This window comes from Monodelphis domestica, chromosome X (assembly GCF_027887165.1).
Source record: "Monodelphis domestica isolate mMonDom1 chromosome X, mMonDom1.pri, whole genome shotgun sequence".
Classification (NCBI taxonomy): domain Eukaryota; kingdom Metazoa; phylum Chordata; class Mammalia; order Didelphimorphia; family Didelphidae; genus Monodelphis; species Monodelphis domestica.
Genome location: NC_077235.1, coordinates 6,664,319 through 6,691,135, shown reverse-complemented (window position 1 = coordinate 6,691,135; position 26,817 = coordinate 6,664,319). Strand labels below are relative to the sequence as shown.

Here is a 26,817-nt window from a genome sequence, read left to right as displayed (position 1 = left end):
CAAAGTAGGCATGTTCTTGAGTTGAAACAAAGCCACATTTCTCTTGGCCAGGGGCTCTTTTCCTCCTGGTTTGATATCATTCAGAGCTCACTGAGACAGCATCAGGAAAACACCAAGCAGAAAAAGGTCCAAACCTTTGTGAAGTCACCTGTTGAACAGAAGCATTTCCAATAGACTCCAACATTGGCAGGAGCACACAAGAAGTCAAAGATGACACCATACATACCAGGAACTGTGGTGGTTGCCAAGGAGCTGCATGAAGGGAAGCCTCATCTCGAAAGGGCAGCTCTCGGGGATTTTTGGCAAAAAGAATCATCTGCAAAAAGCTGCTGTGAGCAACTCCCCCCACCCCAGGGGTGAGTCCTTGGAGCCGAATCTCTCGCTTCCTAGCTCTGGGCAGATGTCTTTACTGTCAGCGAAAGTACAGTGGCAGTAAAGGCGTGTGGAATATCTCTGCAAGTGAGAGCTGAAGGGAAGGCAGACTCTAGCAAAGGGACTTTGGCAGAAGTCAGAGGTGGCCAGTCTCAGGCTTTGAGGGGAGTCTGTTCCAGCAAGGGTTGCAGGACAGACACCTTGTAGCACTTGACTCAAATTAATGTCTTGGACTTCCTACCGGGCTGGTTTAAACAGCTGTTTGTTTTGTCTTCCATCCATCCTGTGGCTGGAGCACACTCTGTCTCAGGGTTTGTTTGCCTACTTAGTAGAACAGCAGGAGAAAAGGCAAGACAATGAAGGCAAAGCAAAGCAGAAGACAGACCGGACCCAAGCAAAACCAACAAGAAAGCAAAATCAGAAGAGCACAATCCACAGAAGACAGCTTATTTTAGCAACATGGTGGCTGAAAGGAGCATTTATTGAAGCAGTGTGGCAACAGGCAAAGGCTGTGCCATCTAATGAGTAAGTCAAGTCACAGGTTGCACCGTAGCTCCTGTGCCAAAACAAATTTAGATGGTATAGGTGTGCTGGGGGAGGCTTGGCTTATAAATGGATTAATTTAGGAGAATGGGATTGATGTCAACTTCCCTGCTTTTCTCTGTGGACCCGTGGCAAGGAAGCCCTGGATAGACCAACTTGACTACCCAGAGTTAGAAGACCCATTCCTCTTTCTGTCCATGGCCTTGTGGACTGTGGAGGAACCTGGGATATCAAAACTCTGGGTAAAGTTGCAAAGAGCCCTGGCACCTAGCAGAGTCCAAAGGGTTAGTCTGAAACTCAGAGATGCCGCATCCCTGTGGCAGTAGTGCCTGGCCCTGATACATCCTAAGGTAGAATGCAGAGGTCAGGCTAAATCCTGATGAGAGGAGATAAGAGATCTTTATGTGGAAGGAGGGAGGAACAATCTATTCTTTTAAGCCTGACCTTACTTGGTTGCAGGGTTGGGGAGAGACTGATGGACTAAAAAGCAATGTTTTATTCTGTCTTTTATGGAAGTATGAGAACCCTCAAAAGCTTTGTGGACCTATTATTAAAACAAATGAACAAAGCACCCAACATCCCTCATACTGAAAATGCATGGTGAGAGTTGGTTGGGTGGTTTGTTCTATAATGAAAAACTCAAGTCTTAGATTAAGTAACATTGTCCCAGAGACCTTTGGAGCAGGGTCTTCAGGCTAAGTCTTGTCTGTGACTCCTCTACAGGGACCGTTAGGGTTGCAAAGTTGATAAGAGTCAAGTTAACTGAGGTCAGATCAATATGAGGGAGCACTAGGCTTGATGGTTCATGTCTCCTTAGGGCAGTGATGGCAAACCTTTTAAAGACCGAGTGCCCAAACTAAAACTCATGCCATATGTGAACGCCCCCCCCCCCAACCCCCTGCCTTAACTCAGACAGGGAGGAAGTGCTCGCATTGGGCTGCTGGGCAGAGGGGTGGGTCATATGAGAAATATCCTCAGCCATGAAAGGAAAGGGAGAGGGGAGCAGCCTCCTCTGGCACATGTGCCACATAGTTTTGCCAACACAGCTTTAGGGTGACGTCATTTACGCTATCCTATTATTGGTGGGGAAAGTCCACTTGCCTGACTTCTGGCTGGTTTAAAAAACTGTCTTGGCCACCGAGGGGTGGTCAGTGTTATGCTGTGGCTATACATCACCCTATCCTTATTCTAGCCTTAAACTCTGTCCTTCAGCCCTAGATTTAATAGGCTATTGTCATATGATCTGGGGCCTCTGAAACTCTTAAAAAAGGATCCTCACTCATGCACTATAGGTGAGAAGCTCATGATGCTGTGAGCCATTGCCACTTTTGAGTCTCAAAGGTGGGAGCATTCAGAGCAGTGAGGACTTTGACTCTCTAGTTCCACCAAGGTCATCCCATCATTCCCACTGGTCTTCTGAGGCAAAACAGACACAAAGAGATTGGGCTTATTGGTGATGAAAGCTGGTGCTTGTGTTCTGTAACCTCTGTGAGCTAGGCATATAGAAAATCCTAGCCTAGGAAGTGGAGAAGGCACCAATATAACTTTCCTTTCATAGAGGAGGAAAGAGAAGAAACATGACTCACACAAGGTCATGTAGGTAGCAAAGAGCAGGGTGAGTATTGCAAGTCAGGTCTCTACCCCAGGATTATGGCTTCGTTCTGTGCAAAGGCTCCACTTTTCAAGTCTTTGGGCTTTTGAAAGACCTACTCATCTCACCTGACAACTGATCTGCTCTAAGAAAGGCCAAAAGCAGCAAGGGGTGTTTGGTCTGCCCTCAGATAGGAGCATCTGTAGGGAGCCAATTTTCTTGTCTGATGTTTCCTCTTAAAAAAGGTGACAAAGCAAGGTAAGGCCTACCCAGAAGAAAAGAATACTAAACTCCACCAGCACATCCATACCTGCTGCAAATCCTTCCATACAACTGAGCAAATTTGAGAGACTTACTTGCAGCATATCAGCTCAGTGAGGTGTTGGTTATTCAAAGAAAAGAGCAGAAACAACCCAGAGTGAGTGAATTAGCAAAAGCATCTCATAAGCATAAGACACGAGAACATTGGAGACCAGGCTCATTCCCAGAGTGGGCATGTTTACATGCGTTAGTGAGAGGCAAGCCTCATCTCTGGGCTTGTCAGTCCTGTTTACACTTAAGCAGGACCCAAGAGCCCTTGCCAAGGAGAAGGCAATCGATCATATTAAGACCTGCTTTTACTTTTGGGGGGGGGGGAATGACAGATTAGGAAGGATGAGAAAATCTCAAGCCTATTAAAAAGGTTGCGAGAAATTACACCCTCCCTTAAAGGAAGACAGGATGAGATCTTCTTGTATAACAGCATTATGAGTTTTGGTTTCTAGTTTTTTAAGGGATGACATGGGGGGTGATACAAAAGCCTTCTTTTAAACCTAAGTTCAGGCAAGGTTCCATAAACTCCATGACAGCCCTTGTGATGGTGACCCCCACTGAGAATGATGGCTCCAGCAGCCATGTGAAATAAGATGGATTGCCTGAAAATGAAGATGCATAGGAGGGAGGGGAGCACAAGCTGGCCTGGCATGTGTCTTCTGTTCTGCCATCATATGACATATTCTCCAAAGTGGATGCTCTCCCTTGGCCTAGCCCATGGTGAGAGAGTGTTTGACACTAGATACAGGTGGCTTCCATTGCCCCTAACTCCACATAGTGACAAAGGGGATGACTAACCTCCTAACTTGAGACTTCTGGTCCTCTCTTTTTTTGGTGGTGGGGGATGGAGGGAATCCGGACCTAGACTCTATGTCAGTTCTCTAAGCCTGAAAATGACTTTTCTGAGTCAAACAGGGAATATGTGTCAAGGGGTAGACTTGAGCCTAGGTCTCCCTAAGTCTGAGGCTGGCTTTCTTGGTCTGACTCTTCCTTGATCTGCTTTTATTTGCTGTGGTTTCGTCTTTGAGTTTGTGTTTTGGTCTTCCCTGTTACTAGCACGCCTTTCTATAGTCAGGTTTTCTCTTGTGGAGATTTTTCTAGCCTATTTTGTGACCTTTGTGTACATGATAAAGGTTGGGTCTGTTTTGGGGATGGAGGGGTACTGTCCAAAGGTTTTGGTACTGGGTCCTGCTCATGGGTGTGGTGTGACGTTACATCCCTGTAGTGCTACAATATCCATCCTTTGGTCAGTTTTGAGGAGCACTATGCTAGGAGTCTGGGTCTTGAATGATGAGAGGTGTTCTATGGTCAGGGCTTTTCTTTTTCTAAATTTTGCTGCCTAGTTTGTGACCTTTGTTTTAAAGTTAGCCTGTGTCTCTTGGTTGGGAGGCGAGAGAGAGGGGGGAGGGAGTTGGAGAGAGGAGAAAAGGGGGAGAAGGGAGAAGAGAGGTTGGGGTTGGATAAATAGATCTCAGAATGATCAGGATAGAGATGATAATTGAATGGCAGCTGATGACTTCACCAGGTGAAGTGCAGAGAAGAGGGTCCAGGATAGAGCCTTGGGGGACATACACAGTTAGTGGGCATGACCTGGATGAAGAGCCTGAGGAGTTGTGAGACAGGTAGGAGGAGAATCGGGGAAGAGTAAAGTCATAGAAAGCAAGAGAGGGAGGTATGTGGCCGTGTTGCGGATTGCAGAGGGATGAAGAAGGATGAGGATGGGGGAAAAGGGCATTTAATTTGAAAAATCAGGGCTCTCTGTTCACTTTGAAGAGAGCTGTTTTAGTGGGATGATAAGGCTGGAAGCCAGGGAGATAAAATGGGACTTTAGGGAGACAATTACCACAAGTCAGCTTACCAACGTACTAGACTAATGTGAATATGGTCATTCGTGGTATTAGGAAATATTGTTAGGAATTTCATTAAACCACATTGCCTAACTCTTCAGTCTGCTATAGGCTGTTAGAACTACCTTTAAGGATCACTGGTAAGGAGCTTTTGCTTAGCTTCAGGGCCTTGCCCCATATTGTATTTTCAACACTAGAATCGTGATCTTCCGCACACTATTCTATTGTGCAAATTGAGAATCACTTTCTTAATTTTCTTTTGGTTCTTTAAGAACTCTTCAGGGCTTCAGGTGGGCCAGCCCTGTTAATATCAAAGCAGATTCCTTAGCGCTTTTCTGTTGGGGCCCTAAGATTAAACCTTTGGTTTGTTTTGTAAATTTTAAGACAATTTCTCTCCCTCCTCTATTCCTGAGATGAGGAGCAATCTGCTATAGGTTTTGTACCTGCCATCGTGGAAAACGTTTTCCCATATTAATCAATTTGTGGAAGAGAACTTCAATCAAAAAGTGAAGAAAGTAAAATAGGGAATGTTTCCCCACACTCCTGCTTCACTGCTTCAGTTTTATATGTGTCTGTGCAGAGTCAGTGTTTGCTGATGCTTGAATGGGGTTGGGGTTGTTCCGGCAGAGTTTCTATAGAGCGAAGGGATCCCCAAACGTGGGCTGCTTGGAAGCAGTTCTCGAAATGTCGTTCTAAGAGTCTGAGAATCCTCAGTCCAGACTGCGGTTTTTAGTTCTGTAAGTCTCTTTGCCTAGCTCTATGGAGTTCTTTCTTCTGGCTCTCAGTGTAATTCTCTCTGAACATATCTCTCTAATGTTTTCTTTCCTGATTCCCCAGGAGAAATTATGTTGTATTAACTTAGATGTGGCTGTCCTTGATAGAATATAAACAGGGTCTGAGATCAAGGACTCTCTTCACATCCCCAGGGCCTTGCAGAATCCACGACCCAAAATGGCCATTTAATAAGTTAAGTTTTACTGGATTAATGTTTTGTTATTGTACTCTAAAAGCCCAACTTTGGGAGACTTTTTCCTAAGCCAAAAAATCTTATTTAAAAAAATATGTGAAACATTTTCCATAGTCATTTTATGGAAGAAAATTTAAATTTTTTGTTTCAAGAAAGTGAAATACAGCATGCTATGCATTTGTCCCCAGTCAGACTCCATCAGTTCTTTCTCTGGCTCTGTCTTAGGTCAGAGTATTGCTGAAAATAGCCAGGTCTTTCACAGCTAATTGTTGCACAATATTGCTATTATAGCGTCCAATAGTCTCCTGGTTCTGCTTACTTCGCTCTGTATATATTCAGTTAAGTCTTACCAAGTTTTTCTGAAATCTTCTTCCTCATCATTTCTTAGAGCACAATATAGTATTCCATTTCAGTCATTCCCCAATTGATGGGCACCCCCCCCAATTTCCAATTCTTTGCTATTACAAAAAGAACAGCTATAAATATTTTTGTAAATATGACATTTTCTGTTTTTTTTTAATTCTCTTTACATACAGACCTGGTAGTAATATTGCTGGATCAAAGGGCACGTACAGTTTTGCAGCCCTTTAAGCATAGTTCCAAATTGCTTTCCAGTTCACAACTCCACTCACAGTGCATTAATGTCCCACTTTTTCCACTCTAACCTCCAACATTTATCATTTCCTTTTTCTGTCACGTATTCAGTTTGATAGGTGTTAGGTGTTGTAATTTGAATTTCTCTGATTATAGTTTTAGGTAATATTTTTATTTGATTTTAGAATGATATTTCTTATTTTAAAGAAAGCTCCATTTATTTCCTATGTTTTCTAGTGTTTTATTTTATTGGAATTTTTCATAAAATCAGCTGCAAGTTTTATTTATTAGTTCAATCTCTCCTTTGAATTTCAAGATTTCCAATTTGCCATTAAATTGAGGATTTTTAATTTATTCTTTTTCAAGTTTGGGCACCAGAATTTCAGGTTTGAACTTGATCATAATTCCTACTTCAATTGATGGCTTTAAAAAATCCTCTCCTTCTCCCTGTATCTTCTATCCCTTTCCCTCTCTTGATAGGGATAGAAGATAGGGAGAATAAGGAGAGAAGATAAATTACAAAGTAGAGATTGGAAAAAGTGAGGAGAGAAAAGAGACAATGAGGTAAAGGAGATAGGAAGGAGGAAAGAGAATAAAGGGGAGAGAATAAAATACAGAAAGGACATATAGGAAAAGGAGAGGGAGGGGGATAGGAAGAAGAGGAGAGGGGAGAGAGAAATGGAGGGGTTGAGGAGAGTATAAAAGAGAAAGCAGAGAGAGGAAAGAGTGAGGAGCGAAGAAAGACAAGGAGAAAGGGCAGAGGAGAGATAACAGAGATGGAAAAGAAAGAGAGGATGTAGGAAAGGAGAGATAAAGAAATACAGGAGTGGGAACAGACAAAAAGAAGAAAGGAGAGAAGATGAGCCAGACATAGGAGGAGAAAGAGACTCACTTGAGTCATCATTCTAATCCATTAGTCTCTTGCATGATAATACTCTTTCTTCTACATTTTTTCTATTTTTCTGTTTTTTGAAATAACTACATTATTTTTGTTTAGCCTTATTTTAGATTTCTGAAGTATTATCAGATTTTACTAATTCTTCTCATTTATTATATTATTTATGATATATTCTGTATTATAAATATATCACCCTCAAGTATTTATTATTTTATTACATCACTTAAAGATTTTGATAAATGACATTTGGATATTTTAACTAGGAGAGGATTTTCCATGAGGTAGTGGTTGTTTGTTAAAAGTACATCCCTACTGTACTGGCTTCTGCATTCATCTTGTCTCCACGAACTTAGTGAGAGAGTTCACATGCAGCTATAATATACTGCAAATCTGAAATCATAGATAAGTGCAGAGCCACAGTAGTGCCCAGAGCGTAGCTTGATGCCCCACTCTGCCATTTCGTTAGAGCTTTAACAGAGATTGCAGTGTTTGTTACTGGCAAGAATTCTCTCTTCCCATCCTTTGTACAATGATTTGAAGGTGTCTGAGGTCCTATTAGCCAATGAATCCTCGCCATTATGGCATGACTGAAAATTCCAGGAAAAGATGTTTTAGTAGTTTTTTGTATGCTCTATGGTGCTGAAATCTGGCCCCGTGATAGCTACATAGGCACAATGTATCTGAGGAAATTGAGGAAGAGCATGGTTATCGGTAGATGAGTGGGATTGTGGTACCCAGGTCCCACTTGCTCCCGAGTTATTGGCTTTTAAGCCAGCCCTATTTTATCTGGCCCAACCATGCAAAATTAAGCCCTTGGCTGGTAATAGTATTGACATGCTCTAACCATAAAAGCATGATGGGGGGAGCCTTTTGGATCTTTAGGGTGTCCTGGAAACAAAAGCCATCTTCAAGTTACATCCACAGTTGGTTAGAACAATAGCAGAAGAGAGAAATCAAGGAACTTACCAGCAGTTGTTGAGCAGCAGGAATCTTCTTTCTCCAGACCCAGATGAAGAGGTCTGGAGAGAAAAAGAGACATATTTCATGAGATGGACACAATCACTACATCTGACTCAATAAATATCTGATTCATTTCTTTCAAGTATTATAGACTACATTTTGACCATGCTCATAGCACTAGTCATTGCTTGTCTTCTACTGGAGGTCCACAGACATTAGTTATATTCCCTCTTTGCTAAGTTCCTTACCAGTTGGGAAGTATCTTTAACCCTCACTTTTGCTCTTATATGCCTAGCCCAGTGCCTTGATCAATGAATGGCTATATGATCTTAGAGGAAAGATCAAAACTTTGAGTATGTGTGGAAATGTAGGGATGGTGACAGCTCAAAGATAATGGGTCACCAACCAAAAGAAAGGCTCCCTATACACCAAAATCCTCAAAATAGCACCTTTTTTAAAGTAACAAAGAACTATGAACAAAATATATGTTCAGCAATTGGGGAATAGCTAAACGAGTGGTGATCCTGTGCTATGAGAAATGGCGACCATGATGAATACAGAGAACTATGCAAAGCTAGGAAAACAATATATGAGACAACCACCATGGAAATGGAAAAGCCAACCAGCAGAAACATCGAGCTGAATGTTGGAAAATTCCAAATACCATGAGAAGACCCTTTCCCTGAGTCCTTTGCAGAGTTTGGGGCTGGTTGTGGTGGAATATTACATCTAGGGTCAGGGTGGTTTTTTCATATTGATCAGTTTTACAGAATTTTTTTGCTCTTGGTCCTCTTTTTCTTTCCTTAAGAAAATAATTTGTTATTAGGAATAACTTTAGAAAGGGGGAATGGGAAGGCTAGCAGGGAAATCTGGGTGACAGAACAAAAAATGACCAAAACACCTGGTGATGCTACTGCAGAGTTTTAGATCTCTCCTTTTCCTCATCTCTTGGCATCTATTTCCCACTCTGGACTAGATTCTCCATTCAGTGAGAGTAGATGCTAAGCACAGAGAGGGTAAGTTGAGCTGAAAACACACACAAGGGGTGTGGGCGTATCAGTTCTGGTTCAAAAAGTTTGCCTGTTTTAATAAGTCCCAGGATGTAGAATGCTATGTTTTGCTAGAAAACAGTTCCTATTTCTTAACAATCAAATAGCATTCATCCTTTGAAAAACAATAATGGCAATGACAAGTGTGACATTACTTTTTCCAATTCCCAGCTGTTAGAATTGCTAGCTCACAGTCCTTCCAGGTTCCAAGGAACATGCTGGGCTAATTAATGCTAAGTCACCTCCATTGCAGTAATCCTCATTTCCCTCATTAGGAGTAACATTCGAACACCTCAGAGACCAGAAGCTAACACGGAGCTTCAATGCAGTGCAGCATCCTAGGCTCACTTGACAGGTTGTGTGAGCTCAAGGGACCCTGGCTTGGTAGAGGGAGAGGAGAGCTGGAAAGCCCTCTGTGGAACTGCCCTTCACCATATCATACACAAGCAAGATCCAGGGCAACATGAGCCTCCGTGAGATCAATGGAAAATGGCAATCTTTCTCCTATCTGGTCACTAGGTCAATTCATTTAAAGCCCGGGTCCCAGTTTAGACAAAGACGCCGTCTCTGCAAATGGAGTGAGTTTCACTTCCATGGGAAGGTGACCTGGCTACTCAGCAGCAATTACCCCAGTCACTGGCTGGACAGCATGGTTTGCCAGTTGGGACAGGGGCATCCAGAGGAAGCCTCTAGAGCCATTCGATTTTAGAATCAGCATGATTTGGAATGGCGCGCTAGTTCAAATAGGACACCATTGCACTGTTGGTCTCTTCCTAAGCTTTGCTGAATCGAAGATCATTCATCAAACCAGAGCACGGCTCTTGCTACAAGTGATAGGTATAGGGGTGTGAAATCCCTGGTAATGCACTCTTACGAGCAATCGTTCTTAGTCTCTCTGTTGTATTTCTAGATTGTCAACAAACTCAGGAAAGTAACAACTTTAGCTTTAGGGCATGGCCTATTTCACAGTAAAGCCCATCAGCCACTTGGAGTTTTAGGCCTGTTTGAGGGCTGGGCAGTAGAAGGGGTCTGTGGAACCTCTAATGAACAAGACCATGATGTCTCTACTAAAGTTTCTTTTCCATTCAAATACAGGAGGGAGCTCTCTGAATCAGGGAAAAGGAAAGGCTAATCAATAGCTTCTGCTTTTCCCATACCTCAAGATACTGATCTGTCTCCCCAACCCCCGCCTACATTTTCTTTTGTAATCTTCACAAATGCTGATCTGAGAATGCCACATGGGGAAGGGGAAGTAAGCTGAGGGAGAATTCACCTATGGCATGCCTCGTGGAATAGGAAGGAGGCCATCATAGAACTTTCAATTTAAAGTAATTATTCTCCTGGCTTAGACGGTAAGCTAGGTTTCTCTATAGGCCCATAGAGCCCTCAAAATTCCCTTGCCATGAGGCAGGGACTTACCCTTTTTAGACCTCTGATCATCATTCTGCATATTTGAGTTGGGATTCTGCCATTCACCATAACCAGTCTGAATTAATTTGTAGTCACCAGTTTCATGAAGCAGATCCAAAGCTTTCTGGCCCTCCCTCCATACTGGCTTCACAAATCCAATGTCACATTGTGAATTCAATTTAATGCCAGTATAACTGCAGAGCAGCACCCCCCCCCAAGACAGATGGCAAAACTTCAGCCTAGTTGATTTCTTCAAATTGATTTCCCTTAATGTAAATCTAGGGCTGTGCTGAGCAATTTGGAAATCTGGGGCAATCTGGTGATGAAGAATAAGTAAGGTCCAATTAATAAGGTAACCATTCATTAGATTTGATGTTACCAAGGAGAGCTTCGCCTGAATTCTAACAGGATCATTTAGCACAAGAGGACATATGAGTCAGGGTCCTTCCAGTCTGGCTCATAATGCAGCATTGGAAAATATTTGGAGCTTAAAATTGGACAAAGAGGGGATGCCCTTCCATTGGGGAATGGCTGAACAAATTGTGGTACATGTTGGTGATGGAATACTACTGTGCTAAAAGGAATAATAAAGTGGAGGATTTCCATGTGAACTGGAACGACCTCCAGGAAGTGATGCAGAACCAGGAGAACATTGTACACTGAGACTAATACACTGTGGTACAATCGAACGTAATGGACTTCTCCATTAGTGGCAGTGTAATGCCCCTGAACAATTTGCAGGGATCTAGGAGAAAAAAACACTCTCCACAAGCAGAGGACAAACTGAGGGAGTAGAAACACCGAGGAAAAGCAACTGCCTGACTACAGTGGTTGAGGGGACATGACAGAGGAGAGACTCTAAACAAACACTCTAATGCAAATACTAACAACATGGCAATGGGTTCAAATCAAGAACACATGTGATACCCAGTGGAATCACATGTCAGCTATGGGGGTGGGGGGAGGAAAAGAAAATGATCTTTGTCTTTAATGGATAATGCTTGGAAATGATCAAATAAAATATTATAAAATTAAAAAATATATATTTGGAGCTTATAAAGTCTGACCCAGCCTTCCCTAGCAAGGTTTTGTCTGACATCTGGGAGGTAGAAGCAATTTGATCATCTTTGAGGGGAGGCTCTTGTCAGGATGAGTCCCACTGTTTCAAGACCTGGAGTAGAATTTTGAATGCCCTCAGCATCCCCAGATGGACAATGTCCACCTGACTAATTACAATGGCAAAATCTAAACAACTTCGTGGATTTTTTTAAGGGTTTGCCTTTATGATTTGGAAAAGCCAAGAAGCAATAGGATTTTTTACTGGACCTCAAAAACTGTCAGGAAACATATTATCATGTGAGTAGATAGCTCTATTTCCTACTGTTCTATTGCATCAAGGCATGCTGGTTATCTTTACCATCTAATTATCTGAGGGAAAAGGTTCCCTGTGGTTCTATTGCTCTCCTGAGATCCTGAATCTAGATATCCTGTTGGAAATACTTGTGATTTCATTTGGAAAAATGACTTCTTTTAGTTCTTTTACTTTCATCTTGCAGGGCTAAGTTGAAATCCTTGACCCTGTATGAAAACTCAATGGGCTAAAATCAAAGAAATTAGCTTTGAGGAATTTTGATCTTTAAATTGGACAAACTATCATCATCTCCAGTGGGGGCTCTGTGGTAGAGAGAAAAAAGAAATCTAATGGGGGGGGGCAGCAGCACCATTGAAAATAAGAAACTCTCAGGAGGAAGGTGAATTCCACATGAACTAGACCACTGAGGGGAAGTTGGAAAGCCTGATCATTTCCAGCTCTTGCTAATATAAAAACACAAAACATATGTGGGCACAGAGCACAAACTGGTGTCATTCACAGGGATACCCAAGTATCCAGCTTAGCTGCTGCTCTGGAACAGTGAAGGATGCTCTGCCCACTCTGATCATTATAAAACTCAGACTACTATAGCACTGAGCACACCAAGCTCAAGGGGCCTTCTGGTAATCAAGCAAACTCAAGGGGATGGAAGGGAAGGCTTTGTGTCAACAACTCTGCCCTAACAAATAAACTGAAGAGGCCTTCTCAGCAGGATCCCAGCTCCACATCAGACAATTTGTCCATGGGATTTCTATTTGAACCAAACACAGCATTTAGGGGAGACGTCCTGTTCCACTGCCCTGGCAGTTTTCTGACACAGCTCCCTATGTAATTAGCATATGTCCTTATTAATGCCTTTAGCTTTATTTGTCTAAACCCTCACTGTGATTTTCATTGACCTATCCTTAAATTGGTCTTGCATGAACAAAGTGAATTCATTTCTGCCTCCTGGACCTGGCTGGAGACTTTTGAATTCAGTTTGTGAGAGCTGCCTCCGGCCCTCTAGAAGAGGAGAGCCCTCTTAGCACTTTGAGATGAAATCGGAAGTGGGTTAAGAGCTAAGCTGTAACTCAAACTTGAGTTTCTTGATACCAATCTCAGTGTGCCTTCCAATGTGCCATTAGCCTCCCTCCATCACTGTCTCCTTGTAAGAAACGTAGAACAGAGTAGGAGAATGCTGGGGTCCAACTGGAAAGTTGCCACTTTGAAGACCCTCATCTACACTTGCACAGAAGACAAGTGGATGAGCCTCTTGAGTTCAGTAAACAGAAGGCTGCCTGGCTGATGCACTCCGGGGACAGGATGACCAAAATAACTCTTCACCCGGCCAATAGCCTCCCCAAACAGTGACAGACACAACAGATGCATCAGCAGAGTGCTAGAAGGTAAAGTGACAGCTTTAGTCTACCTATCACTTGAATGAGATCGAGCCAGTCTCCAAAGCTGTCAAACAGAACCTTTTATAAGTACTGGCTTCATTTGCTTTTCACTTTTTAAAGGAGAAATGAGTTGCCCACAAGTGACAGGCACAGCTTTCAGCAATAGCTGCTGCTGATTTCCATTAAAAATAAGACAAATGATATTTTCTAATCCTCTTAGCACCATTTGACACTATTGATCGCTCTCTCTTCTTGAATATTCTTTCCTCTCCAGGTTTTCAAGGCACTCCTCTCTCCTGGTTCTCTTCCTAAATAGCTCATTGTTCTTTTCTCAGTCTCCTTCACTTATTCATCATTCAGGTCACACACACGAACTATGAGTGTTCCACAAGGCTCTGTACCTTCTCACTTGGTGATCTCATGAGCTCTCTAGTCAGAGAATTCCCAGTTCTATATATCCAGTCCTAACCTATCTTCTGAGCTTGTCCTGAAGCACCAACTGCCCACTGGTCATCTCAATATGTTCAAAATTGAGTTCATTATTTTTTCCACCTCTTGAAGTTCCCTGTTACCATTTAAGGCAGCACCAGTCTCCCAGGTTTGCAATCTGCATTATCCTCATCTTCCCTTTCCCTAATCCCATCTATTGAGCCAATTTGCTGCCAAATCTTGTTATTTCTTTTCCCATGAACAGTGTCCCCTTCTCTCCACCCATGGAGCCACAGATCAGTCTCTCTTCATTTCTCTCCTGGACTATTATAGTCACCTCCTAGTTGGTCTTTCTGCTTCCTGTATCTCCCATCTCCAATCCATCTTCCACTCAGCTGCTAAAGTCATCTGCTTAAGGCACAAATCTGATAAGGCTCAAGAACTATTGGTATTCCCTTTAGGATTGCCTTTAGGATAAATCTAGGGTCCTTGGGGTGGCATTTAAGCAAACATCACCATCTGGGACTAGCTGCCCTATCCAGGTTTTTTTTTAACTTCCTCTGGAGACTCTTATCCTTTTAACTACTGGCAGTATAGAAATATACCCCATAATGAATTACTAAGGCCCAGTGCTTCCGCTTCATCTTAAGTGCCTATCAGAGACTCACTTTTAGAACTTGGTTAAATTGAGGTGCTTTTCATTGGGGATCCTGGCTTCTCTTTCTTCCCAGTCTCCTCTCTGGATAATTGCTGGGTCTGCATGGAAACAATTCTCTCTGGGTTTTGGATGCACTTTCTATTTTATGAAAAAATGATGTAATCAAGAGATGGCATTTCCCATTTCCTGTCCTCAATGCCTATGAAACACCGCCCATTGTAGATTTTCAGTTCCCTGTTAGGGGTTGCTAAAGCTACCATTGGGATAAGAGATTCATAACTGACCTATTCCTAGCAATCTTCCCATTTTCTCTCCTGGAGTCTTAGGTTTTTTTTTTTTGCCTTTGCTATGACTTGCCCACTACTGTGAAACCTTCAGCATCAAAAATTTAATGAAAGAGAATTTGCTAACCCCAGAAGCAATAGCACTCACTATGCATATCAGCACTCTCAGCTGCTCTCTTGGTATACATGGCCCTTGCTGGTGATGAAGATGGCTGCTCTCTTATACTACAGAGATTTGTTTACATTTTGCATTTAACTAGGCAGGTTTTTTTCCTAGCCAGCTAGATGTAACCTGCAGGCCTGATACTACTTTATGGAAATGATGCTTTTCTCAGCTGTTAATATATGCCTTACATTTCCAGGTAGAGATAGCAGCTGGAATCATATGCTCTTTAGGAAGCAAAATGGGATTTAGTTGAATATTTTAAGACTTGCTTAATGCACATAACTATCCTCAAAGAGACCTGTGCTAATCAAATCAGGACCTCTTTTACAGAAAGAGGAACTAGGGACTGGAAAAGCTGCTCAAGAAAAGAGATGCTATCGTTAATTAAATAAATTAGAAGGTCAAGGCAATAAGTGCCCTGTCTTCATGAATTTGTTAATTAAAAGACTGTTTAAGGCAGCAATGTTCCAACACTAGTATTTCATCACTTAACATATGTCCAGTTATTTGGGGACCAGAAACCTCATATCCTTTCACTACAGGATGTAATGCAAGAACATCATAGAGATGCATAAAGCTTCAGAGGATCACAGCAGGGAGCTGATATCTTAGTTCAGGTTCATATTTTCCCTGTAGCAGAGGACACAAGTTGAACTGAACCAAAGGAAACCATTCTCAGACCAGAAAAAGTGAAAGACAATTAGAGCAACCAGAAAATGGACAAAGAGACATCTGGAGGTTTCTTCATTTAAGTCTGCTACATGGGTTTCAATGAGCTTAGCGTTTCCTAAGATGGGAAAGGAAAAAAAAATAACAAAACTCAAACAATGAGGTGGGAAAAATCAAACCAGTCCATCCTTCTATGGCACATGTCCCTTGTCCAAGGAAGGAATGGCTGCCTAAAATAGGTTAGAACACTGGTACCTCCCCCTTTTCCAGGCATTGGTGAAGAGAAAGACTAGCTGTTCCATAGCTACTGCTGACCAAGGTCCTGAAAGCCTACTACTGTCCTGCAGAGACAGCCCATATGGCCATCAGAGGAGAGCCACTCTATTTCTAGGCTCTTCAGGGAAAGTGCCTGGGTTTCTCCATTTTTGACCCAGGGTCAGTCACCCTCAGTAACTGGACTCTGCATTTACATGGAGGTGGTACATTCCTGAGGGGAAAGATGTCCCTCCTCTCTCTTGAACTGTAGCTGTAGAATGTTGCTGAAAAGCATCTGTGGAGCTTTGGCAGATTTAAGACTCTGCTTCCTTCTACTTGTAAGGGCTAGAAGAGACCAGTAGACTTGGAGCTAGGGATTCCTTAGGTTGGCAGTGTGACCCTGGGAAAGTCATGTCACACTTCAGAGCCTCAGTTCTCTTGTATGGAAAATGGGGATCAAAATGCCACCTACCAAACAAGGTTGTTGGAAGGATCAGATGAGATCAAATATGATTATGTATGTAAAGTCCTTTGCATACTTTATTGCAGAATAGAAATTTCAGCAATTATAATTATTGTTGGCAGGGAGATGACAAGCAGCCTCATTATTTCTCAAAACCAGAGATCCCCAGTTCACTATAAATTGGTTACTTTTCCCCAAATCATTTCTTTTTTTAGGCTATGATCCTTTCTGATCTTGATATTTCATTTAGTATGTAACAGTTCCCCAAAGTTTTTTGAATCTTGTTCCTTTCCCAGTATGATTTAGACTTAATCTTCATTTTCATCTTCCCTAACACATGCCAAGTTAGTGGAGTACATACAAATTATGCAAAGGAACTTTGAAATCCCCAGTGAGAAGAGTTCTGGATGCTTTAAATGATGAGCCTAATCCTTAGAATTCACAAGAATCTCCTCTAAGGCCCTGATTTTCAAATATCTGGCTCTGACACAAGTACACTCATTTTCTTAAGGGAGGAATTTTAACAATGTAAGTCTCTCGCACACAAAACCAAGCCCAGATGGAAGGAAACTACAACTTCTGCTATGTCCCCCAAGACGACCACAACAAAAGAAAGATCTTTCCACTATCCTGCAACGTAGTCTGTTTTGTTCTTCGCCAATTATGATGAGGTGAGCATCAAACGAATATGCTAGTGATATTGGTCAAAGTGAAATTTCGGGTTCTTTGACTCCTCTCATGAAAAGACTAAATCTTATGTTGTTCCTGTCAGCAAGGAACTCTGAGGAACTTTGATAAAAAAACAGGTTAGGGCCGAAGCTGGTGGTGAGTTAAAGCTATGTCCAGGGACATCCTAGGCTAACCTAGGAGAGTAGGTAATGGTTTGATTCTATAGGAGCAAAATCCTTAGAAGGGAACACCTGGGCAAACTACAAGGGTTTTAGATGCCAAGATGTTCTAATAACCTGGGTGGAAGCTGGGGAGGAACTTAATTGCACTATTGATCCTTTCACTCTGCAAAGGAAAAACATATAGAAAGTATTCTAAGCAAAACTAGGGATATTCAGATTTAGATTGTTAGAGCACAATTAGGATTTAATGAGAAAAGTTGCAAAATGTACTTTGGGCTTTTGCTTTTTTATGAGGCTGCACTCCATTTAGCCTCATTTGTTTGCTGTTTAAGCACAGCTACTTTAATAGAGAGTTACATTTTGGATGTTAAAGGAGACAAAGGACTAGAAAATTAGTGCTTGCCCAGGGCTTAATCTCAATAATTTGTACTAGACAACCTATACACTGATGAGGCAACATACTCTAAGCCCACTTTAGAATAGGAGATAAAGTTCTTGAAAGGTAACTCTGAAAATCAATCAATCGATCTCTGTGTGTGTGTGATCTTGCCATTCTTATATTTGGAAAAAGAAGCTGCTGTGAAGGAGTATAGATAGCTTAATGGCATTGGACTATTGAAGTAGTCCAAATAGGCGAGAATAATTCTGGGATTAGCTTCACTGGCCAATCCAGTTTGGTTGATTCCACTTAGACTGCATCTACCAAATCAACATCTTCAGACCCAAGTCAATGGTTTAATCATCACTCATCACACAGGCATCCTCCAGCCTCTCCAACAAGGCAATTGTAAGCCTTGGTTGCCCTTGGAAATGACTAGATCTTCAAAACTTTGACTAGCAAGTAAGTCATTGACATATTGCTTAGGAGACATCTGATCAAGACAAATGATATAATATGTACTCAGGAAATAGCAGTACAAAACAACTTTTGTCCATAGATGATTAATCAGACCAGGAATTTAGAAAACATTAATAAAAGGCTAAATGCCTTGTCTCAAGCTAAGCAAAATTATTGCATTTGGTTTTCTAACTAGTCCACTAATCCATGCTTAATTAATAAAAGCTTAATGCACAGCAAAAGACTGCATTATTTAATATTTAAAATAAAATATCCCTCACCCAGGTCCAAGGCCATCTAATCAAAATCTCTGCATATTATGCATTGAGCCATCCCACAACCATTTTTAAAGCACTAACTAGCTAGAACCATTATGGCATGACCTTTGTGGACAAACAGTGGGTTTAGTAGAAGTTATGAGATGGATTTGTTTCCCATTCATAGAAGCACGCAGATTTGGAACTGGAGGGGACTTCAGAAGTCCAACTCCCTTCATTTTTCAGAGAAGGAAACTTAGGCCTAGAGAACAGAACGGACTTTCCCAAGGTCACAAAAGTATGAAGTTGGAATTTGACAGAGTTGGAATTTGAACCTATGACCTCTTCCTCTAAATCCTGTTTAAGGTAATACTTTATATCACTGATTAAAGCAACTCAGAATGGTTAGTTATCTCATTTAGCAAGGCCACCCAGCCAGGTCGAGGAGTCTGAGCAAACCTAGTGCTGATGACACATATAACAATTCACTCACTTTTTGGATGAGGCACATCCGGTCACTGGTCACTTCATTAGCATAGAAATGAGAGCTGCACAGGAGTGATGTTGGACAAGTTGTGCTATTTTGAACTCAATTTTAAAAATAGCAAATTCATTTATATCAGAGTTATTTTTACAAAGGTAACTGGCTTTGGTCCCTTTGTGGTACAAAGTCACATATTCAGAGTACCATAGTGAAGACAAATCCAATCCTCCCACCTCCGTTCCCATTTTTGTAAATTTGGTATTTTTACAAAAAAAGCTGTAATACTTTATATGCCAGAAAAGCATTCACACTTATTCTTGGGGTGTTTTTAAATAGTCTGATGAAAGTAGAAATTATCTGTCTGTTTTCTTTTTAGAAAGGAAAAAAAATCTCCTTCTTCCAAGAAATAACTGGTCCAAGAAAAAGAGGAGATACTGCTAAATAAAAATAACGCTTTAAAATTTTTCCCAAGCCAAACAAATGGGGAGTCTCCTGATAGTACACACCTGGTTTCTGAATAGAAAACAGAGATGCATTCCAAAACATACCTTCCCTCTCTAAAGAACAATATAATTTCAGGAGTCAGGTGGCACTTTGGTGAGAATGATCATCCTGCCCCATGCCTGACTCTTGCCCCGACAGTCTTAAGAAGATTACTTGAATCTAAGATCTGCAAATAACATCTGGCTTTTACAGTCTTTTGGCTTGTCAGAGATGAGGTCTAGCTAACATTATCATGAGAGTAATGAGGAAAATAATAACGGCCATAATAGACTCCTGCTATATCGACATGTAGTTTAGAAAATTACCTTATTTCTCATGTTGATTTCTTCTGCTGAGGAGCTGATCTTAGCACAGAGTATCTGTGTCTGTACATTACGTAGTTCAGCCAAGAACATCTCTCAGCCAGGTCTAATGGGTACTACAAAACATACAAAAAGGTTGCCATCCTGGCTAAGAGATGCTCTTGGTTCAACTGCGTAATGTACAGACACAGAAAAGGATGAAAGGAAATCCAATATCCAATACACAAGGGCCCCCACCATACTTTGGCACAGAAACATTAAGAAGGATCTCCAAGATTGGAATTGCAAACCTTCCTAGAGTCTCCTGTGGGAATAAACAGCCTTGTTATCTTCGGGACCCTTCCTTCTAGGCCTCCTCGACTCTCTCCTTGGCAGTGATTGACCACTGAGGATGAGTGTTCTGAGAAGAACATCTCACCTTCCCATGATGGCACTAGAACCTTATCAGGGACTCCTGGGGAAATGCTCCCCTCACCAAATGAGCGCCCTATCTGTTGAAAAGTACAATCATATCTTCCAACCAAATTGGAAGCTCAGTGGGTGAACAAGGAAAGTTCTCAGCTCAGTAAGTTTAGGCACATGCATGGGTCCTTTAAGATTCTGAGATTTCTGTTGCTTGGATGGGGGTGATGGAACAACCCCAAGTGGTCAGAAAGGAGAGGGACCTGTCCATGGTCCTTCAAAAATGCCTCTGGCTCCCATCTGTCTGGTCTGGCTGGAACAATACTGTTCTGCTCCCTTGGAGTGGCTAATGCTGCTCCAAACTGGTACCTCCAGTTCCCTCCTTGTGGGAACTTGAATCTTCTGGCCATCCTCTTAGCCAGAAGGGTCAGCAAGGCCACAGATTAACTACTCCCAATCAGGCACATCAAAAAAATCAGGCACAAAAAATGTTCTTCTCTGGAGAACTCAGCACAAGTCTGATTTTCCCATTAAGTCCTAATATGTAAACATTAAGTGAAAATTGCCCGTAATCCATTGTGTATTGGACATAACTTAGAGGAAAGGGCTGAGTAGGTGCTTTAATACAATGAAAATTATGTACTTGAGAACAGGCCTAATGTAATAGTTCTATCTTTCCCTCTGTACACTTTGCCTATTCTATTTATGATTTATCTAGAGATATGCATTACAAAGAATAGCTTGGAGGATATTTATCTGTGTTGTGTGGCACAGTGTTGGAATGCCAAGTGAGCTGAGACACTCAGTATCTGCTCCAGAGGATGCACAAGTCCTGACTTCTGTCTGCCCTTCCCACTGACGAACTATACATCAAACTGAGTGTCTTCTATCCTCTTAATGGGGAAGAATTGGCAGGTGTTGAAATGAAATCACTTGCTCAGGCTCACACCTGTATCAGAGGTGGGACTGGAACTCAGATCTTCCTGAGCTCATGCCCATACTTCATCTCATGCGAAATTTCTGACTTAGAACCAAGCATAACAACTAGATGCAAGTCACTGCTTCTCCATGACAACTCTCCCCCAAGATGTTAGCGTGCTGTTTCTGGGGGACTGGGTCAAGTTCTCTCCTAGTAGGAGTAGGAGCCAGGGCATTTGCTGTAGGCAACTCTGAGCTCCTCTGCACAGAAGGCACCAACAGACTACTCTCTCTGGCTCCTTCTTCCATGCCATACACTGATGGAATATGGCCCATGAGGGAGCAAGACTGGCAGACCTGTCCAAGAATGGCTTGGGGTCTAACTGTCAAATCTAAGGATGGGGCTCATGTAATACCAGGAGATGCAGGGTTTTTTTGTTTTTTGAAGCAATTATCAATAGTTGTTATAGCCTGAGATCCCATTAACATGTCTTTTTATGGAATACTGTGTTTTTGAATGCTTCTGGCCAATTTGCATATATTACTTACCTAATGAAGTGCTTTTAATCCTCACAGAATTTAACCTACCAACTAATCTTATGCAGAATTTTCTTCTTGTGATTATTTCTTTAGCTTTCATTCTTGGCACAACAATTAGGAAAGTACTTGGTTATTAGCAATGGCTTTAGAACTAGTAATTAACCATGGCTTGCTTCATCAAAAGGGACCGCAACCTTCTTTTTGGCCACTGAGGCAGTTAATTCTATTTAGCTTCTCCTTTGCCCCCAATTTACTTATGGACCATGTAACCAAACATCTTTCTCTACAACAAAACCCCATGAGGCTGCTACCATCCTCCCCCCTCAGCCCCACAGTATAATATATCTCCATTGCTCCAAACCTGATTTCAGTTCAATCAGGCACTTCTCAAGTGGCTGCTATGTAGTTGCTGAGGACTGAGGGATCCAGATGAACAGATGAGGGCACATGCATTGTATTTGAGAGTCAGAATGGTGCCCTACATTTGCATCCCATCCCTCCTCCTTTTTTCTCACACAGACCGAGCCTGGTCACACTTCTTAACGTCTCTGGGCCTATTTTCCTCATCTTTAAATGGGGGGAAATGATACCTGTAATATCTTCCTCCTCAGATTGCCACCCGGGTCAAGAAAAATAGTGTATTTAAAGTAATCTGCAAACCTTCAGATAGCAGTCTTTTGGGGGGAGGGAATTACTGTCACATTTTGTTAACTCAGTGATTCTCATCAGAGGGACACGGGTCTGATGCTTTGGGAGGAATTAGGCCAGACTGCAAAGAAGAGGCTGTGGGCGATGCAGTATTAATTAAACTCAAAAACAACTTCAAACTAGTGTTTTTTCAGACTTCTGAGACTTACTGCCATAAGGCATGGGAGTTAAGTGTGAATAAAGACTGGTAGGCTAAAAAATGCAGAAGGCTGCGGCTGCTGCAAATGGTTTTTCTGTCTTATCTCATACCCCCATATTACAAATAGCCTTCCTCCACTCTGACTTGTGTCAGACCAGCTCCCTCTAATCAAGTCCCACTGAGACATGAAGGCGAGTGTGATCTCCAAAGCCAGGCCAATAGAGTCAAGCTCTGCCAAGTCATGCTAAAGCAGGAGGGAGGGGTGCTTGCCATGTAAAGGCCAGCTTCGCTAAGTTTGGGAGGACATCATCAGGGTTCCCTTTCTCTTAGGCCTCTTCCTTGCCCCACTAGAACTCTGACCGACTTCCTTTCAAACTTCCAGTACAGCCCGTTCTGTAATAGGAAGTGATGGAATTCATGACTCTTGGCAATGCCAAACCTTCCCTAACTTCCTCATTCACTGCAGCCCCCGTCCCTATGGAAGAAGATCATGGCAGAAAATGGTGTCCTAAGAAGTATTTGAGCAAGGGAAAAGGAGATGCCAACTAGGCTTGTTTTCCCAAACTTCAAATGCCTTGAGCATTCTTGGCCAAATCTCTCTGGTTTAGTCTAATTGAATACAAATCTAATGAACTTAACAGCAATGTCCTCAAATGCATTAAAAATAATCATGGGACTGCAAAAATGTGACTAAAGGGAGAGCATGAAGAGGATCATTTCATTAATTTAGCAAAATCAATTTCTTCCTTCTTATTTTGTCTCCAAATTCATTACCCAGCCCCAGATTGTGTTTTCATCTTGCAAGCTGTCATTGACCCCTTTGGGGCAGCAGCAAGGTATTGCTGTGATTTCCCCTGGACTCCCTTGGTGGCCAGCTGGAAGCCTTAATACGGTGGCCCGAGGTAGCTGATTTCTGCCTTCCCAGGAACTCTACCTCACTTGCTTTCTGGTAGCCTCTCACTGTCAGTTGCTTTCTGCCAACCAATCCAATCTCTCAAACGTCAATAAAGCATTTCCCATGAAAAAGCTAGATATTGGCTTTACCAGAAGTTGTGGGGAAGGCTTTGAACCAGGGGCTACAATGCAATTGAAATATTGGCTTAATAGTGCCAGTGGGAGGCAGTGACAGTTTCCTCCTCCCTGATCTACATTAGGATGTGTTTTTTCCTTCCCATAGAAGAAGCTAAATATAACTGACCACTGTACTCCTTTCTCCCACTTCAATAATTCTCCCTAATAGAACTGAAAGGCCTTGGAATTTTTCTTTCCTTTTCTGTTTTAATGAGTCGTGGATCTAATAGGACCTGAAGTGCTTTTCTGATTCAGAGGCCTATGAGTCAGTGGTGACCTTTTCATTCTAGGAGTTTTAAAAATAAACAGTGATGAGATATGTTTGGGTGAGTTTCATTCTTCATTCTCAATGAGCAGATTAGCCTGCAGGAGAAGTCCTCAGCAGTCTGTCTCTGCCTCTCTTTTCTTCTCCCCTTCCTCTCCTTTTCTCTCTCTCTCCATCTCCTCCTCTTTCACTTCCTCTATCCCTCCCCTTCTCTCTTTCTTTTTCCTCTCCTCCTCTGCCTTCTGTCTCTTCTTTATCTGTCCCTCCTCTTCCCTTCTCTCTCTCTCCTCTGCCCCCTCTCCCTTTTGCTATCCCTTCCCTTGATTCTGTGTCTGTTTCTGTCTCTCTCTCTTCTCCCGTCTCTATCAATTCTCCTTCCCTTTTTCTGTCCTCTCTTTCTGTCTCTTTTCTTTTTTCTATCCCTCAGTTGACTCTGTCTGTCTTTTTCCTTTCCACTTCTCTGTCTCTCTTTCCTCTCCCTCTGCACCTTCTGCCTTTTCTCTCTGTCTCCAAGTCCCCCTCTCTCACTTCCTCTGTCCCTCAAGTATCTGCTGTCTACTATTATCCCCATTTGGAAAGGAGCCATGGTCGTTGCCTCCAAGTATTTTATTTTGTTCTATCTAATGAAGTGATGGCTCTAAGGAATGGGCATGTGGAGGAAGGGTCACAATACCATCACCCTCAATAGTGACAACAGCCATGCCAGTCATTTGAAAGGTTGAGAAGGCAGGCTGAAAGCTTTGTGGTATCTCTGACAGATTTCTCACCATGGGAGCCCTGGCACACTTGTATCAACATCATTATCATTGGAGGATAGCATGGAAGTCAGCCCTGTTGTCTGTAAGTCAAACTGAGCCAAGTAAAATTCCTTTGATTTGGGTAAAATGCTCCAAAGAAAATGTTACAAATCAGGCTTCAGAAGAGAAAGTCAGTGTTATGGCAGAGACAATGGAGGGAGTGCTGGACTTGAAGAGTTGGGTTCAAATCCTGCTTTTCATATTTCCAGGCTGGATCACCCTAGGCAAATCAACTCCATTCTAGAAGGCTCAGCCACCTAATTCCCAAGGCCTACTCAATTCACTTCTCTGGGCATCAGAATTGTACCTATCTTAAAGGGTTCAAATAGGATCGTGCATACAAAGAACCATGTGTGAACCTTCAGGTAGGATTGGGGGGTTGTGACCTGGAGCCAGAGATCTTGGGTTGAAATATTGGTTCTGTCCCCTCTCACTGCGACCTTAGGCAGATCTCTTTGCTGTTTGAGGCTTCAGTACTCTCCTCTATGAAACTAGGGGGCTGGACCAGATGGCTGCTAGGGTACTTCGAGCAACAAGGGCCTGGGTCTAAAGCTTCCTCCCTTGGCCTCGGCAAAATAGATACATTTTGGGAATATATTTGGGAGGTTTAACTGAAGGAAGGTCCTGAAGGCAGCCCTCCTCACCTCCAGCAGACTGATGTCATTTGTCTGAGCTTGGGAAATAGCTGCCCTTGCCAGGGACATGATTCATTAAGTTGGAGCTCAAATGTTTCCTTTTTGCAAACTCTATCTGGGCAGTTCTTAGGAATATTTTGGGGGAAATGACACTGAAGTCCACAGCCCACCTTATGCTTGGGGCTCCCAGGAGTCTTTGCTAGTTCCAATGCCATTGACCCTTATGCAAATTCCATTGTCAGATGCATTAAACAGACTCCACAAAATGTGGGTACCTTCAGATCACAGAGCTAGGCTCATCAGTCTCAAAAAGGGTTTAGACACAATTCATCTGTAATCTACAGTCTTCGCAAGTTCCCTAGAGGCACTAAGAATTGAGTTGACCTGCCCAGGGCCACGGAGCCAAGATGTGCTCCTGTTTCCCTCTCTACTTTACCATGATGCTCCAGAGATACTGGAGCTCAGCGTAGCATGTTCAATTCAAAGGTGGCCTGAATTAAGTCCTTTCTCCTCTCATTTGTATTAGATTTGGCAGTTGGCATCGGCGAGAGGACTGTCCATACTTGAGAAAGTTGTGTATGTGTGTGTGTGTGTTCATGTCATTTTTCTGGGAGAACAAAATAAAGATTTTAACCTTACAATAAGTATAGAATGTTCTAAATTCTGATGAAACCCCCATTGGTTGAAAGAATGGAATGCACCATAGAAGCTATTGTTGCCAACTTAGCTTAGGGAAAGAAAGAAAAGAAAAGAAAAAAGTATTTTCTTTTCTTTCTCTCTCTCTCTTTCTTTCTTTCTTTCTTTTTTTCTTTCTTCCTTTCTCACTCTCTGTCTACCCATATATCCATCCCTCTGCCTGTCTATCCATTTATCTATCAATCGGTCTATGTATCCATCTCTCTGTCTGTTTCTCTGTCTCTGTCTATCAATCAATAAGTCTATCCATCTATCTACCAACATGCTGTGAACGGACCACTTTTAGATCATGGAATTCTCAATTCCTAACAGAGCACCCTGAGTGTTATAAATGAAGGAACAATAGTTCAATAATTCCAGTTATTCTTATGTCACATCTGCCTGTCTGTAATGGGTGGGCAACTGATCAGCAAGTGCTTTTATTGATGGAGCTACCAAAGTCGCCTGGCAACACTTTATATTACAAAATAAAAGTCATGTAAGACAAGAAAGCTTAGAGGGAAATAATTCAATTTCCCAGCAGTACGCTTTAGATGTTAACTGTGCTTTAAAAGAAACCCAAGTCATTGCTTTCTCTTACTTTAGAATTGATTTGACTTTAGGAAAACCTCAATGTGCCTCTGAAATGTTTCTGCATCTATTTACAAAACGGTTACAGACTCAACCCGGATTTTAAAAAACCCTCACCTTCTGTCTTAGAATCAATACTATATAGTGGCTCCAGGGCAGAAGAGTGGTAAGGGTTAGGCAATGAGGGTCAAGTGACTTGCCCAGGGTCACCCAGCTGGGAAGTGTCTGAGGCCAGACTTGAACCCAGGACCTCCTGTCTCTAGGCCTGGCTCTCAATCCATTGAGCCACCCAGCTGCCCCTTCAACCTGGATTTTAAGGACCAACTAAGCTTGACTGTTTTCTGGATCTTGGGGAAGAATAACCCAACTTAGAAAAATCAGAAATTGCTCTATTAGAATCAAACTTCCAAGCAATTGGTTTCAAAAGGAACCAAAATTTGGGAATCGACTTTCAATTGAAACACCATTGCTCATGGAAGCTGGAGGCTCCTGATACTTCATAACTTTAATCACCCCATCCCAAATCCTCAAATGAACTTCTGCTAAACATTTAGGCTTTCTAGTAATGAGTCTTGCTGTTAAGACCTAGAAATGGACAAGTAGATGACCTGTAGATGTTCTG

At 42.2% G+C, this 26,817-nt stretch overlaps 1 protein-coding gene, 1 long non-coding RNA gene and 1 other non-coding gene across 5 annotated transcripts in view; 1 reads left to right on the top strand and 2 right to left on the bottom strand.

The window, feature by feature from the left end:
* Positions 1 to 26,817, bottom strand: part of HTR2C (5-hydroxytryptamine receptor 2C) — a 149,344-nt gene that overhangs the window by 15,817 nt on the left and 106,710 nt on the right. For all 3 annotated transcript variants that reach the window (XM_007507534.3, XM_007507535.3, XM_056809476.1), the window contains one exon: positions 8,091 to 8,143. The gene's annotated coding sequence lies outside the window, so the exon portion shown is untranslated. The remainder of the gene's footprint in view (positions 1 to 8,090; positions 8,144 to 26,817) is intronic.
* Positions 1 to 26,817, top strand: part of LOC103096271 (uncharacterized) — a 155,090-nt gene that overhangs the window by 106,794 nt on the left and 21,479 nt on the right. The gene's annotated exons all lie outside the window — the stretch shown is intronic.
* MIR12406 (microRNA mir-12406) lies at positions 19,933 to 19,990 on the bottom strand. Its single transcript, NR_163026.1, has one exon. It is a non-coding gene; the product is annotated as a microRNA mir-12406 (primary transcript).